Source organism: Mus pahari, chromosome 16, assembly GCF_900095145.1.
Source record: "Mus pahari chromosome 16, PAHARI_EIJ_v1.1, whole genome shotgun sequence".
Classification (NCBI taxonomy): Eukaryota; Metazoa; Chordata; class Mammalia; order Rodentia; family Muridae; genus Mus; species Mus pahari.
Window position 1 is genome coordinate 41,840,024 of NC_034605.1, and position 7,441 is coordinate 41,847,464.

Sequence of the window (7,441 nt, forward strand, 5' to 3'; positions counted from 1 at the left end):
CCCCATCCCAGATGTCGTCCTAGGTAGCCCAGATTGCCCTCAAATTCTCATATAGCCAAGGCCGACCTTGAACTCTTACTTCCACCTCCCAGGTACTGCCATGACAGATCTGTGCCGCCATACCTGGCTACTGCTCAGGGTCCATGAGGTGGCAGAGTGGGCCAGCTTGGAGACAATGCTTTGCCTGGGACAGTGTTTGTCAACCTGCAGTGTGTATCAGAATCCTGTGAGTGCTCAGCCCCCACACAAGAGGTCCGAATTCAGCAAGTCTCTGTGGGATGCAGAAGTCAAGGTTTTTCTGCTTAGTCCCTGGAAAGGATGGGGGGTGGGGAGCAAAGACTGTGGTCCTGGGCTTACATTTTGAGAAATGTCAACTTAAGAACTCCAGGTCTCCATCAGGTCTCCATCAAGTCGCTGCAGCTCTCAAGGATGAGTTGGGGAAGAACTATAGAGAGTTCTAGAAAGCTGAGTCAACGTGGAAACACGGGAGGGGGCCAGCCCCTTTTCCACAGCTGGAATGTGCAGCTAGATTCCAGGCTGTGAAAGTGTGTGTGTGTGTGTGTGTGTGTGTGTGTGTGTGTGTGTATCATTTACACGAACCTGTCACAAGTTATTGAAGGCTGGCTGTTTTCCATGGGCATTTCAATTTGTGGATGGCAAAAAAAAAAAAAAAAGTGTGGCTCGGTCTCGGGTGTCTGAAAGGGATTTTGGTTAGGAGCCAGCTTGGAGCTGAGCTGACGCTCTCCCAACAGACAAGACAACTTGGCAGGGAGACCTGTGGCAAAACCTGATGGTATGTGAACTTTCTTCTCTCTGTTAAATTTTGCCATGACTGACCCTTTTCCTTGAGGAACAACACAGCATTACTGAAATAGTCTGCACTGCTTACCACCGGCCAGGCATCAGTTTGAGGGAGTGTTTGTAAGTTCTCATAGAACATGTTATCTTTTGCATCATTAGCTACTGCTTCTTCTAATAATTCTTTTTGAAACCGTTCAAACATTTTTGCAACTTTCTCCTGCTTTTTGATTGATTGTTTTTTTGTTTTGTCTTTTGTTCGTTGTGGGGTTTTTTGTTTGTTTTTGTTAGGTTAGGTTTGGTTTGGTCTTGTTCTGGGCACTTCTCACGGTTGCCACCCATGCTTGTGCTTCAGTTTCCATTTCCTACCCATCACGTTAGAGTTGTGGGGCTGGGATAAAACTTGTCCCAGTTTCTAGGAACTTTCCATTTCCAGGTACAGAGCTAGTGTTCTAGAGACACCTCAGCCCTAGAGAAAGCAAGATGAAAAAGGCTATCCTAGTATTGATCCTAGTATTGTTTACCTCTGGATCCTAGACTTAGGTCTGTGACCAATTAATTCTTAGCACTTAAGATCACCCAGACCTCTGAGTTCCAGGCCAACCTCATCTACCAAGAGTTCTAGGCCAGCCAGGACTATAAAAGGAGACCCTGATTCAAAGCTAAAATAGCAAACCCTTCAAACTAATAATACACAATACACACACACACACAACAACAACAACAACAACAACAACAACAACAACAACTTAAAAAACCTCACAAACAAACAAAAAAATTGTTTCAGGCAAAGTTGAAGCATATCTAAAGGAGATAGAGGGACACTTAATTATCCCCCACTCAGGACATCACTAAAAGCCACCAACCAAGATGATTTTTCTGGTCTGGTTCTAATCTTCCACTTTGAAACAGTGAGTGGGTTAAAGGACATAGATGTGCAGCAAGACCACGCTTAAGCCTGTATTACTGAGCTGGGGGGGTTGGGGTGCCCCGTGTATTCATTATGCAAAGAGCAGTTTCACGTGCTCATCCTCTGATTCTCTGCCCCTCCACAAGTCTACTGGTAAATTACATCCACCATTTTGAGGGAGTTTTCCAAGTTTACCTAATAAAATGCAAATGTTTTGGTAGGAGTTGACCTTAATCAGCATCAGCTGAGAGACAGAAGGGGCTTAGAGGATTCTCTGGGCTCCAGCACAGAGGGAGATGGGAACTGGGATTCCTACAATGGCCTGCATTAGTCTGTGATGACATCCTTCTATTCTGGTGTCCCTTCTTCCTCCACTCCTGGGGACATGTGTCTCTCTCTAAAGAGATGAGTGGCCCGTGCTCATGAAGAAATGAGGTGTGCATTCCAGGAAAAGACATGTCTCAAGTCAAGCTCCAGTAAACAAGGGGCATTTCATCTGGAAGGCCCTTTGTAGTTTTCAACAGACTCTCGAGTGCTTTCAGTTGTTTAGGGGTGTTTATTAACACAGTATGTTGCGGGATCACCATCAAGGGACTCCAGTCTCCCAAACAATAAAATCCGAGTCTTGTTCCCATGATGACAGAGGCGGGGGTAAAGACGATCGAGACAACTAGTGGGCTTTGGGGTGGGAAGAACCACCGTGGGGGTGGCTGGTGCTCAGGCTGGTATGTAGTCAGGTCCTTCCAGCCCATAAGACAGCTGAATGAGGAGAAGAAGGGAGTGATTTTCCTCTTTGTCAGATGCATGATTTCTGCTCCAGTCAGAAAGCAAGTCCTTCCTTCGGACTTTGAGGGGACACAGAAAGACAAGTAGAGGGCGGACCATCCGGAGAGGAAATAGGGGAAGCTATTCAGGCATGTCTTCCCTTGTCCAGAACCAATTCTGTTCACAGGTAGTCACTTCGAGGCCTTTTCTTTTGTGTCTTCTTCTCAAGCAGCATTGAGGGAAGAAGCTGGAACAGTCCTCTGAGAGTCTTGGCCTGACAGCCAACACAAAGGCACATGCCTCTCTGACAAGGCTGACCTGTATATAGAACGGAGTATAAGCCACACCCAAGGGCACTTGTTTCAACTGGCTGAGTTATAAGTCACCCTGCCTATACCAGACGACACTTTATTACACCTCACGATCTTGTGGATCAGAAACTTGGCTTAGCTGAGTTATTTTCCTGTCTCATGAGGCACTGACTATGGTTTTTGGTAGTAAATTCCTTTCAGCATAGTTTTCTGCACCACGAGTCGGGTGCTGTGGAGGGCGTGGCAGGCTGAACCATGGTCCCCAGGGATTCTTGCCTCTGGAAGCTGTGAGTGTTCACTGATGGCGGCAAGAGAGACTGAGTTTAGATATGGACGAGAGGGCGTCACCTTTGTATGCCTTAGGTGTAACTGAAGTGAGCTCACAGGAGGAGGGACACGGGCGGGCAATTTAACCTCAGACAAAAGAACTCCATGAAGGCCAAGGAAGAGGCTCCATAACTGGGTTTGGAAAACGTGGAAGAGACCAAAGAACCAAGAGTAGCCCGGAAGGCTAGTGCTTACGCGAAGCCAGAAAGAGACCCTCTTCTGAACCCCCGGGGAAAGGCGGGATCTGTTGAGCCCTCTAGGGTTTGGAGAAGGAATGAGGTCATTCTCATACCACAGCTGAGGGAAGGGATGGCTATCTGTGAGAACCCTGAGAGATGACCATCTTCTGTGGGAACCATGCCTGGATATCCAGTAGCCTTAGCTAAATTCAAGCTCCCTTTGTGAAGGGGAAGGTTTTCAGGGTCCTGGCTGATATAGTATCCTCACCACTGACCTGGCTATAGAATAGGTATTATACTAGATTTTTTAACTTTATTATTATTATTATTATTATTATTATTATTATTATTATTATTATTATTTTATATATGTTTCCTCTGATACATCTTTTTTTAAAAAAGTATATTGGGATTTTTAAATTTCTTTCTTTATTTATTAGATGTAAGTACACTGTGGCTGTCTTCAGACACACCAGAAGAGGGCACTGGATGTCACTTCGGATAGTTGTGAACAACATGTGGTTGCTGGGATTTAAACTTGGGATCTTCAGAAGAGCAGTCAGTGCTCTTAACCGCTGAGCCATCTCTCCAGCCCCTGATACCTCTTTTAAGGCAAGATTCTCAAAGTCTCCCTGTTTGGTGGCCTTTCATTTCGGAGGGCTGTTGAGCACTGATCCTAACACTGTGAAGGGCTTATAGTTACCCTCATGCTATTTTACGGTCAACCTTACTACTTCAGTGTAAAACGCAGTGGCTAGACTGCTGCTGAAACTTCAGCTTTCATGATACAAACTACAGAGTTGATGAGATGAGGTCAGTATTGAACAGGCGTAATGGTGTTTTGGTCTTATCGACCGAGACAGTAGAAAAGATGAGGTACAGCGTAAGTTTTAAAGTGTAGGACACACTGGCATGGGAAGGGGACTGGAAAGGGCCCTGTGATAAGCAGGGTTTTGTTCAGGTGCATGTCACAGAAAATCCAGCATGACCTCTCTGATAGTTTGTTTTTACTCCCGTGAATGGAGACGTGGGTGAGAAGAAGCTCTGTGGGGTTGGCAGCTCTATAATTATTTAAAGTTCTCTCTCCATCTCCCTCTCCCCCTTCTTCCTTTCCTCCTTCCCCTCCTCCCTTCTTCCCTCCTTCCTCTCTCTCCCACTCCATTGTAGTTATTGAAATGTCCCCAGAGAGACTCCCTGAGTGAGGCTGAAGTTCATCCACCAGGAGGAAGAGCAGGGGACATTAGCCACAGGGGACATGAGCCACAGGGGACATGAGCCAGCTCTGTTGTGGAGCTTCTGAGACGCTACTTCTGTTTGTCTTTATGAAAGGACCTGTGATAGAGTGGACCATGCAGTCTTTAATCTAGGGTGAGCTCTTACTTAGCTAGATACCATTTCATTATTAAGACACCTTGGGGAAGCACAGGATTCAAATGTGTGAACACTAACATAGGGATGTTAAGTAAATCATGCTTTTCCTCTTTGAATGTTGTTAGATTTTGATAAATGTGTCACGAAATCCCTTTTTCTTCTTTCTAAAGTCTTTTTCTGATAAAATTGGGCCACCTCTTAAGTTCACTTATGTTGTATATGCAGATGTGACAGTCAACTCTCTGTTACTGTGACTAAAAAGGAGAGGTTTATTGGGCTCTGTATTTCAGAGATATCAATACATGGTCACATAGCCATGATACTTTGGGTCTGTGGCAGCACAGATCATCATGTTGAGAGTATGTGGCAAGGAATAACTCAGCTCATGACATCTGTGGAACAAGATGAAGGGTCTAGGATGCCAAGGTCCCTTCAAGACCACTTCCATACAGACCCTACTACAGTAGGTCCTATATCTTCAAGGTTCTACACCCTTCTAACAGTACTATGGGCTTGAGCTGAAACATTTAACACATGGGCCTTTGCAAAGGATCTATGACTTAAACTGCAGTAGCTTTGAGTCAAGAGGAGAGATATCTTGAGTTTTTTCAAGCCTACGAGACAGGCCATGCATCTCAACTTCATGATGTGTCATTGAGATTATGACTTTACATCTACAAAGCAGACCATCTTATCCTCAAAGTGGCAAAGCTGTTCAAACTCGACCACATGGGAATCCCTGGTGAATCTACTTTCTAGAGACTGAATGGACTGAAACATTTGGACTTTGTATGTAACAAGATTCTGATGTGAGGGCTCATGGGAATTTTTCTTGTGCTATGACACCCCTGGGAACTCAGAGGAGAACAGAACACAGGGCGGCTGTAGCTCTGTAATGTGAATGGAAGTTTGGATGGTGTACCGTCCTCATCAGAGGATTCTGGGTCACCATCACAGTAACTTGGCTCCTGGGTCCCTTCAGCGGGATCTTGTTATCTACTGGGACTAATGACTTGGTACTAGCTTAGTTTATGTCCAATGGGCAGCTGGTATAAGCCATTCAAAGTGAGTTTCCTTCTATCCAAATACTGCCACAGATCCCTGACTGCAGAGCAGATGTGAAAATCAAGGTCATTTGGATGGGCTGTAAACTGAAGGAGAAAAATCTCCCCAAATGGTGTTGTCTTAAAGAAATGCTTCTTTAAAGGTGACCCTTGAAGCGGTTTAAACAAGAAGACAGCAGTGGCAAAGGGGGGAACACATGCAGAATTGGATCCACACTTCCTAGAAGGTATTTCACTTTACCAGAGGTATTACTTTGTCAGGTCTTAACATGCTTAGGCCTGGGGCTAGCAAGATGGTCCAGTGGTTACGAGGACTGGTTGCTTCTTCAGAGGACTTGGGTTCAATACCCAGCATTTACATGGCTGCTCACAATTATTTGTAACTAGAGTTCCAGGGGGGGAAAATCATTCGCCCTCTTCTGGCCTCCCTGGGTACTGCATGCATGTGATGCATAGACATACATGCAAGCAAAATATATACAGTCAAAATATTAAATATTTTTTTTTAAAAAGATGTCTAGGTGTTAACGCCTTATGTTTGGGGGAATTTCTGACAGCATTTTTCGCTCCATATTTATTTCAAAAGTTGCCATGAGTATATGAGTATTCTCATGACAAGGCCAGAGATGTTTTTTCCACAAGTTTTTCTCTATATGACTCAGCCACACAGCAGAATGTTCGAATGGCCCAGATCTACTTGGCCTTCATATGATTTGATAGATATTCTGCTGGTAAACTACAGCAGTTCTGTCAACATCATGTGTAAAATGAATCTTTGAATTCCATAAAAAATCCTCAATGTCTGGTTACCAAAACTTGACTTGATCTCAAATGGTGTTCCGATGACTTGCTACAAGCTAGAGTTATAAAAAAATAAAATATAGATGAATAGCACAGTTTTGATTTCAATAGGCAACAGCTCTTCCCCAGATGCACATGTCAGAATTAAAATCACATTTGAGAGGAGACCTGCTAACACAGCAGCCAGCGTGGCAGGCTCATAAACAGCCTGATGCCAGTTCCCACCCATTGTTGGGCATTACTGTAGATACACTACTGTTTGAACTATAAAAGGAGACCATGGGCTGTTCCTCAGAAGGAAAGGCCTAAGAGACAAGAGACAGCTCTTTATTGCAAGCTCAGGAGACTCTTTTTTTTTTTTTTAAATCCTTCCTACTAAGTGTGTGTCGCAAAGCTGAGACACATATAATTCCCTGAAGAAGTACTTTCTGCATTTGCATGCATGCAGGAGAATAGAATTTCCCTGTTAAGCAACTTTCCATATCACTTATTTTATGTTACTTTGCTTATTATGGTTCATAGGGTGGAACCTGGGATATGGTTCAAGCTAAGTGTGTATTCTCCCAGCTGAGCTTCACACCGGAACACAGCCAGGCCTCTCCTTGATGTCTAGCCACTAGGTGACCTCATTAGATTGTGATCATGGCATTCGAGGAACAAGAAGAAGGGTCTAGGATGCCTATGTCCCTTCAAGGCCACATCCATACAGATCCTCTTGCTCTCAGTAGGTCCTACATCTTCAAGGTGCTAGAAGAAGCACCAGAGAAGAAGGTTGGATGCTGCCTCCCAATGTACACCAGGGAGACAGACATGAATCTGAGGGCCATGGGGCCATAAGCATAGGCAAAGTCAGTGCCAGGATATAAGTTCAAGCCTAACGTGAAAGCCAATGATGGCCAGTATAGGTTTCCACAC